Source organism: Nuphar pumila, chromosome 3, assembly GCF_984573655.1.
Source record: "Nuphar pumila chromosome 3, dmNupPumi1.hap1.1, whole genome shotgun sequence".
Lineage (NCBI taxonomy): Eukaryota > Viridiplantae > Streptophyta > Magnoliopsida > Nymphaeales > Nymphaeaceae > Nuphar > Nuphar pumila.
Window position 1 is genome coordinate 30,884,774 of NC_143251.1, and position 8,027 is coordinate 30,892,800.

Below are 8,027 nucleotides of genomic sequence, written 5' to 3' on the forward strand. Positions count from 1 at the left end.
ATTGTCCATCTTGAAATAGCTAATTTTAAGCCCTCCAACTTTAAACCCTTTAGATGCCGTCCGTTTGTGGATGGTATCCAAGAGAAATGGTGGGCCCCTTCCAAGATGGACTCACGGTGTTTGGGAATGCCGTTCATCTTGAAATAGACAGCATCACACAGCCTGTAAGGGTTCCGCTCATCTGGTAGGGACGATTCTTGAACATACATCACCAAAGCTGAAGATATATCGCGAGTTCGAAACCAGCAGGCGTTCATTCCTTGCCAATTGCCGCAAGGCCAATTACTCTTTGCACCAGAGAGTTAGGGGAGAGTGAGGTGGTGTTTCCTAATTATCTAAAAACAACAAAAGGGTTTTTTTATAATTAAGTCCCTGCCTTATGATGGATTTATAAAACCATCTCTTATTTGTGTAATTTTTATAAATCAAACCCTTTTTTATTTAATTCTTGCAAAGTCATTCTTGAGGTTAAGAGTCATCCTCATGTTCTCCTTAAGACCCGTCTCTAACATTTCCTAAAGTAGTTCAAGCTGTCTAGATCAGGACTAGACCTTAAAGATCAGTGCAATCCTAATCCTATTTTGTAGGTTGTTTTGTTTTTTTAAATTTTTTTTGTAGATACCTTGATCACACATGAATGTGTAGACCCCTTCAAGACTTTTATAGATTTGCTACAAAACTCCTAGAACCGATCACAACTTTAGCTTAGACCCTATCGATGTTCAGGTCAAATCGCAATATTTCAATTTGGTAGAACGTGTAGTTTCACATATTTGACCTCATCAGCCTCCCGAACGACCCAACTTGAGTTCTCTCATCCCTATTACTTATATCAAACCCCCAACATATGAAAATAGGTTCCTCTAGAAACCCTAGACTAGGTACTTTCAAATCTAGACCAGAATCCTTTCTTGACTCGTGTATCAAACCTAGTTTTGACCTACTCGAATTAGTTGTTTTGACTCGAAACCCAACCCATTATATACATGGGTCGGGCTTGGGTCGGCTTGATGAGCTAAAATTTTTAAAAATTAGCAATTAACTTGATAACTATTACTATTTACCCCTAGTTGCTATCATCAAAGGACCTTTTAGCAAAAAGGTCAGTGAGTTTCATTCACTTTAATTCACTGGGATTGAACAATCATTTTACATAGCCCTTAAACATGATTATTGTAGTTCATTTCACACCCTTTTAAGGACTTCTTTGGACTAAGATTAAATAAGTCAGGCACAGTTGTGCTAAATGGGATAAGGCGGGGTTTTATTTATTTTTTTTGTAAATTGTCATTAACACAAAGACTATTTTGTAAAAAAACTAAAAAGAAAAACACACACACCACAAATTTACTGCCAAGAGGCCTAACCCGATCTATTTCTCCTTGACAAACTGAATTTCAATTTCACTCAAGTTTATAAAAAAAAAAAACATGCTTTTAAAGCCCAACTTGGTGGCCTTAAATGAAAGACTAAACCCGGTTTTTATAAGTTATTCCCAGAATTGTCAAAACCCAGGTTCGTAACATAGTTGTATGTGTTGTCCCAATTAGGGTTGAAATTTGTGTCAGATCAGGTTTTACTGACATTAGATACACTTTCAATGACAACGAGTGAGTCTACTTCAGATTTGGATCCAACTCTGAATACATGGCAGAATCTATGTACCGTGGATGCAGCTGCAGAACGGTGATATGACCATTTTTATGAAGTTTTCAATATTATGAAACGAGAGCCAAAATGTTATATCCGTGACATAGGGTAGAATTCCAAATATGGACATGATCCTATCCCCTCTTACCTTGATCTGCAGAAAATGGGTCAAGCATATTGGTTTTCATGTCAAATAGGTAAAAATGGGTTAAGCTTAAACCCAGCTCCCATTTATGTATCTGATTACGAACCTGATCCAACTAAGCCCTACACTATTTATTCCGAGTCCAACCCGTTTATCTGCCCAAAATGCCTCGGATCAGGTAGGGTATCTATCCAAATCTGACCCTCTTGCAACCCTAATCTGAATGCCCTCTTAATCGTTTCTTTCTGCCACAATGGGAGCATGCTATTGAGACATGAAACCATATTGTTCTAAACATGTCTAGGAAACAGGAAGAACAATAAAGACTTGAAAGGTGACAGTGAGGCTAGTAACTAGAACCCCAAGGGGGTTTGGCGTAGTGGGGTGGGTCATTGGCTGCTAGACTGGAAGTCAAGGTTTGATTCCCATGGGTGTTGCCCCCTTCTACTCAAAACAACATGTTGCATAGGCCCCAAGGGGCAGGAGTCCTAGCTTCAAAATTTTATGCGACGAGCAAGACGACCATAGGTATGGCAGGCTAAGCCAGCACGACTAGGTCTTTTTTGCTAGGTGGGGTTTCTTCGGGTTATAAATAAATAAAAAAACTAAAACTAGCATAAAATTGTACTATTATGTGTTTTTTATGGGTTTCTTAAAAATTCAAAAATTTTGAAAATTTTCACTAAGTACTATATTAAATATGATAAATGTCATAAACATCAGCTGGGTCTGGGCGTGGCACAAGATATAGGTAACATCAGCTGGGTCTGGGCGTGGCACAGGGCCCATTGACAAGTCCTAGTTGAGGCAATTACTATTTGTAAAACTTTTCGTTTTTAACTTTTAAATTTGAAAAAAAAATAAGCAAAATCTAGGTTAAATTTAGGCAAAATTCGACGGTAAAAATCAGGTAAGCATACTGTCAGATGCATCTCATAATTCTAAGAACATCGATATTTCGTTTTTCTAAAATTGGGTCACGGTTGACCCGTAAATCGTGTTTTTAAAAAATGATCCGCCTTTATTTTTACCATTTTCTGGATTGAATTGGATCTGATCCGTTTGATCTGAGTTGACATGGATCTGGACGCAGTCCAGTAGCCATATTAACTAGGATCTGGTTCGAGTTGAGATTCATATGAATTTTGGATATGGATTTGGATCTCGAATCCATATTTGAAATCCAAGTACAACCAATTTAAAAGTTTAAAATCAATTTAAAGGTTAAATTGAGCAAGAATTCTGCTATGAGAGGACTTCCATAGGGGAACGATACCCTCTGAAATATTCTTAAAATTAATTATTTAATAATTAAATATTAAATAATTAATAAAATATATTAATTAATTAATTTTAAAAATATATTTATTGGATAAGGTGGAGTTCTACATGGAGTAGAACTCTACTTAGATAGATCTTATAGAGGAGACTGTCACCCTCTAGAAAAACCTCTAATAAAAAAAAGTGATAAGATACTAAAAAGTGGTTAGAGAGAGATAGAGTTCTATGTTTGGTAGAACTCTATCCTCTATAGGACTGATTTCTAGAGGGGTGTCACCCTCTAGAGGAGCCTTTTAGAGATAAAAATAAAAAATAAAAAACTTATAAGGGGTCTAACTCGTCTCTCTCTAGATCTCATTTTCTAGAGAGAGAAGGAAAAAAGGAAAATAAAGAAAAAGAGAAAAAAAGAGAAGAGAGATAAAAAGAGGAAGGAAGAATCGATTTGTCCTTTTCACCCTATATTCGATGATTTTTTTGTCTGTTTTTGTTTTCAAACCAAAGTATGGGTTTCTCTCTAACTCTTACGAAAAAAAAGGATGTAAATCGGGTTTAATGTATACATATTAGAGGAAAAAGAAAAATCTGGAATTAAATATATATATATATATATGTGTGTGTGTGTGTGTGTGTGTGTGTATTATGTCGATCATATATATGTACTGGTCAAATCCTTAGTGAGAATTGATTTTCCTATGTGCACAAATCTGAAAATATACATATATTTTCAGATTTGTCGACATTCATGATTTTAATTTGTTTCATGAGAAAAATAATAAAGCAAACATGTAAATAGACTTTTTGATATTTTGTTCATGTTCATGTAGACTTGTATGAAATTTGTCATTACCGAGTATTTTTTGCTTCGTATACATGTCTATATATATATATGTGTGTGTGTGTGTGTGTGTGTGTGAGAGAGAAAGAGAGAGAGATGCCTTGTCGATTTTTGGGTGGACTATTACTTACACTCATTGTTTTTTTTTTTTAGTGGCAATCAGATTTAACATGTTTTATGGACTATTATTGAGTTCAATTTGATGGACTAAAAAATCAGATTTTAACATGATACTTCACGGACTGTTATTAAATTTATTACGGTTGGACTGATAATCAGATTTTCACATACCTTATCGTGGACTGTATTGAGCATTTTGTTTGTCATGTTAATGGCTGATTGCTGGCCGACTGTCATCAGTCTAATTTCTGGTTATAAAATTTGTTTTGACACCTATATGTGGATTGTCGTGAAAGTTTATTTTTCTGATCGATAATCAGATTTGGTAAACCATACGAGGGACTGATATTAAATTTAATTTCCTGACTAAAAATCTGAATGGTTATACCACACCATGAACTATTTTTGAGCATGTACTTTTTCAGTGATATTAGTGGCTGGGCTCTGGCGGACTGTCATCAGTTTGATTTTCACTTTATGAAACTCTGTTTTGACCCCTATGTGACTGTAAAAAAACTGGGGCATGCCACTATGTTGATCATATTATCTTCTTGTAATTGATGTATTTTGTTTTGCTAGTTATGTATAGCTAATAGTTGTGCTGATATATAAAATATGTTTGTGTTGTTTATGCATATCAAGTTGGTTTACTGTTAAGCACATAAACATCTGTTTTTACTGTCATGCATACCAAATTGTTTGAATGATTTTGCTCATCAAACTGGTTTGCCATTATAAACAAGAAAAAATGCTTCACGGTTATGCATGTCAAAACTAGTTGATATTGTTAATATGCATGTCAAAATCTATTTTGTTTATGTTGTTTTTGAACTGCCAGCCAGTTTTTATCTACATATTTAGTTCATATTTTGGTGAACTGTTAGGGTAGTCGAGCTACACCTATGTGAAGCCTTAGGTGATATTCACGGCACACCGCCATGCATTGTGGAAAGCACACTGATATGCACTGTGGGCAACAATAGCATGCTGCTGGCAGCATGTTGTTGTTCGCCTTAGTGCAATAGCGAGTGCATGATAATATATACTTGTTTATAATCAGTTCAGGCTGCTTTTTGTGAGTATACAAGTTGTCCAGACTTGTGCATTGCTTGAACACATGCAATCTAATCGGATTTGACCATGATTACACATGTGTACTCCGATCAAATTTGTTGAATGGTAAATCTTGTGCAATTTGATCAGATTTTCATGATTTGTGGCACATAGATTTTGATCAGATTGGCAGTGTGGTATGTTATGTTATATTTTTCTAAATAATGTAGTTATGTTCAGATTTGAATCGTATGGATTGCAGGGTGTCATATATTTGTATTGAATATTAATTGTGCATGTTATTCATTCAATTAATGTATTGCAAATGCTCATGTCATACTTATTGGAATTTCTGAGATTTTATTTTGATGTTTGCATCAATATAATCATGTGCATGTTTGAGAGCTTATGCATGAATTAGATCATGTTAATGTGTGTTGCAAGCATCGGTTTACATGCGTATGCAAATTAATTGATGTGTGCATTCTTGTTGTGTGTGATTGAATGCACAATGTAAACCTGTTTTGAACAAGTGTGTGTATGCTCACTAAGAATTTTGCATAAGATGCACATATCACTTGAAATGCTTTTATGGTCAAATGTAAACCACTGCAGATCATGTAGGCTAAGAGCATGTGTTGCTCCAAAATTATTTTTATGCATTGCAAAAATTGTTTATGGAATTATTAGCTTTTCAAAATTAATTGCAATGTTCAAATGTGACAGGTCAAGGCTCGAGTTGGGTTTTGCATGTTGATCTGTAAAACAGTTCTTGTATAAAGAATTTAAAAAATTATTTTAAAAGGTAAAAGAGACTAACCATGTAATTAATCTCTTCTTGGATGTTCTTTTCATAATATGAGAATCTTGGATGATGATTTTGGAGAAACCGTGAAGATACTAAAACTTCGTGTGTGATTATGCCCCTGAATTTAATGTGGTGCTTCACCGCCAAGCCACAATTTTAGGAAAATTTCAACTACTTTGCTTGAGGGTGGTGTTGTTGACATAACTATTATTATTGGTATACCAAAAAAGTGGCATCAGTAGATGCTGATTTTTTTTATGTTCTGGCATTATATGTTGATTTCTAATATTTTGATGGATGATGTTGATTCCTGATATCGGTCGAGGAACAAGTATATAACTCAATAATAAATTAAAAATTATGTGTTAAGCTACAACTAGGAACCTAACTTGGACTTCGGGAATTGTTGTGCTCATTTTGAATATCTGTGGGTTTAAGAAAAAGTGAAACCTAAAATTGTGTACATTTAATAGGGTCATGCATACAAAAAAACTCTAAATAATAACGAAATAAGTTATTCATGCATGTACATTGAATATGCATCTTTATTGTTCTGTATTAGTTCATGCATTCATATTTATTCTATCTTGTATGAAAATTGTAATGGCATGATACTTGTTTTAAATGCTTGAATAGTAAATTGATTACGAAATTATTGCTATTATATTTCTCTGAATTTATGCATGAATTTGGTTTATACTCTTTCCTTTTTGTTTGAATTTTTAGAGGAATTCATACAAAGAACTTTGATTTTTACCTTGTATTTCAAAAATGTTTTTCAGGACTGGGAGTTTAGTGATAGAGTGACTTGCTACATGGAGCCTGCAAGTTTGTGTGATATGTTATAATGTTCTTAACAGAGTGGCTCTATGTTACAGACTATTCATTTATTATTATTTTTATGATATTCATTTTATTAGTTAATAAAGTTGGTTATTCCTTCATTGATTCAATGCACTATCTCTTGTGGTTTGGCATTTATTAAATCTATGAGACCCCGAATCCTTGGGTTTGGTTTTCGCAATTGTTTGAAAAAAAACAATTTTCACGAGGATAAGTTGGGGTTGTTACAAGAATAGAAGAAAACATAGGTCTTTTTTTATTGGTAATAAATGAGAATCTAAGACCCTAAAGGGATGTCCACATGATCTTGTGCTTATCACTGTAGAGATAGAGAGCTTTTCCCCTACCCCAAGTTCAAATATCATTGTGGGCACTTCCTTTCCCAAAGAGAAACAAGGAGGCCATGCCATAGAGACATGTCATTTTAGTGGAGTGTCCTTAGTGACACAAGTGGACACATGGACAACATTATACTTTTTTATTTTAATAAAATGTATTTTTAATATTAAAATATAAAAAGATTTTTTATTGATTAAAAATTAAAAAAATATATTTTCATGTACTATTTTCCAAAAAAATCAAACTTGTAAGTCGAACCCACATCATATGTCCTTGTGACCACGTGTCTTTATGACATAGCAAGGAGTGTCTCCCTAGTTGTTAAGGGGGGCACCCATGGAGTTTTAAACCACTGAGATAGCAATTGTAGGCATAGCAGATTGGCGCAATCTTGTCTCCATCCCAAATGAATGAAAATTAGCAAAGTAACAATTATAGACAAGAAATCATGAGAAAATTTACAAGTGAATATTCGTAAAACAATCACCAATTAACTTTTCTCTTTCAATAACCAATGTTTATATATTGCGGGGGTCTACCCGCATGGCTGGTGAGGAGGTTGTGAGTGTTTGAGATGAAGGTGCCAGATCAAATCCCATTGGTGCACGGGTGTATCTGTAGCTTGCAAAGATGGGCCATGTAAGGCAGCGTAGTCATGGAGCCCCACTTAGGGTTTTCTTTGCTTCAATGAGGGTTTATTGTCATAAAATAATAATAATAATAATGACCAAAGTTTATATCAAACCCATACGAATAGCCCCAAAGAGGGTTGGCATAGTGGGGTGAGGCCTTGGCTGCTAGACGAGCAATCAAGGTTCGATTTTCATGGGTGTTGCCCCTCTGCGCAACCCAACGCATAGCATAGGCCCCAGGGGCATGGGTCCTCAGAGTTTTACGCTATCGGCATGACGACTGTAGGTATGGTAGGATGAGCCAGCATGACCAGGTCTTCG